Here is a 2,077-nt window from a genome sequence, read left to right as displayed (position 1 = left end):
CCCCCCCCCCCCCCCCCCCCCCGCTTGCAGTCACGCCCTCCCCCTCCCTGCCTCGCGCTCTCCAACCCCATCTGTGTTAGCTGGCTCAATGGAAAAAAGGCAAGTAATGCATGTATAAAAACCACTTGTGTTTTTTCTTGGACAGTGAACTACAAATGGGCTAGATATGTGTTAAACCATGTAAGATTATTATAGTTTCAAAAGCAAGCACATTGTGAATTGTATGTACAATGTTGTCTTCTTGGAGCAGTGAGGGAGAAGTTGAAACAAATCACCGCCATGCATGTGTCTTCAGGGCAGTTCTGCCCAAAGACAGTCTTTTGATTTGTCTTTTCAAGTGGTACCTTTTTCAGGAGAGTTCTGCATAGCAACAACTTCTTGACTGGTTCCTGGGCAGGTAGCTATAGCCTTGTGTGTACAATACAGCATCCTTCTCTCTCTCTCTCCCCCCTTTTGTGTGTAAAGTGAAAGAAAGTTTTCAGTAATTTGGTACTCTTCCTCTTTAAGCTGATCTCTGCAAATTCCCTGTTGAAATCAGGAAAGGAAAACCACATTCAAAGACCCTGAAAGGGTGAAATGCCAAGCCAAGGAATAAACGACTAAGAATCTGTGTACCCACCACTGTGTGTCAATAGCAAAGTGTCTGTAGGTGTGAATGGGCAATTTTAGAAGGGGGAAAATTTAAGTTATACAATTATAAATTAGCAATTCTACTTGTCTCCTTTTTGCTATTGGCTGAAAACAGTTTGATTATAATAATTGTTTGCTAATGGGAGAATATCTGATGTGCAGTTTTAAGATCACATGGGGTTGCGGTAATTTATTAGCTTAGAGGATTGGCTAACCAACAGAAAGCAGAGTGGGAATAATTGAGTCCTTTCCTGATTGGCAGGATGTAACTTGTGTGGTACCACAAGATTTGGTCCGAGGGGCCCAAACTATTTACAAACTATATTAATGACTTGAATGCGGGGATTGAAAGTACTATAGCCAATACTGTCATTTGCAAGTAACACTAAAATATATCAGAAAGTAAGTTGCAGTGAAAAAATAAGAAATTTACAAATGGATATGGATGGGTTAGGTGAATGGGCCAAAATATGGCAGATGAAGTCTAATGAAAATAAGTGTGAGGTTATCCATTTTGGTTGGAGGAATAGAAAGGCAATTTATTATCTAAACTGAGCGAAACTGCTGAATGCTTTCGTGCAGAGGGATCTGGTGTCCTTTTGCATGAATCACAGAAAACTAGTTTGAGGGTAATAAAGCAGCCAGATGGAATCTTGGCATTTCTTGCAAAAGGAATATAGTATAAAATTAGGGAAGCATCGCTGCAACTGTGCAAGGCATTATGAGACTACACCTGGAGTGTTGCGTACAATTTTGGTTCCCCTACTTGAGGAGGGATGTGACTCTAATGGAGGGCAGTTCAGAGGAAGTTCACTAGATTGACTTCAGAGATGAGGATTTATCTTATGAAGAGTGAGTGAGCAGTTTAGACCTATACTCTCTGTCGTTTAGAAGAATGAGAGGAGATCTAATTGAGGTATGTGGAGAGACTGTGTTTCCTTGTGGGGTAATCTAGAATGAGAGGCCATAATTTTGGGGTTAAGGAGCAACTGATTTAAAACAGATGAGGAGAAATTGCTTCTCTCAAATGGTCATAAAACTGTGGAATTCACTACCCCAGAGCATGGTTCATACCAGGATATTGAGTAAATTTAAGGAGGAGATAGATTTTTCATTAGTAATAGTTTGAAGGATTATGGGGAGCAGGCAGAAAGTGGACTCGAGGCTGAGATGAGATCATCCATGATCATATTAAGTGGCAGAGCAGGCTTGATGGGCTGAATTTCCTACTTCTGCTCAAAGTTCTTCTTTTCTTATGTATATTCTTTTAACCTGAATTAGTCAGTTTGGTAAAATTGGGAAATTTGCTTTTATCAAATTTTCTCATTTTTGAAGACTCTGGGAGTGGTAGGATTTGATTTGTGGTACACTTTTTTCCCCCCATTGAGTCATAACGCATCAACTGTCATTTGGTATTTGTTCATTTGACTAGTTAACAATACCAGCC

The sequence above is a fragment of the Rhincodon typus genome, unplaced genomic scaffold (genome assembly GCF_021869965.1).
Source record: "Rhincodon typus isolate 14 unplaced genomic scaffold, sRhiTyp1.1 hic_rhity00002324, whole genome shotgun sequence".
NCBI classification, from domain to species: Eukaryota; Metazoa; Chordata; class Chondrichthyes; order Orectolobiformes; family Rhincodontidae; genus Rhincodon; species Rhincodon typus.
This window is presented reverse-complemented; position numbering follows the sequence as displayed.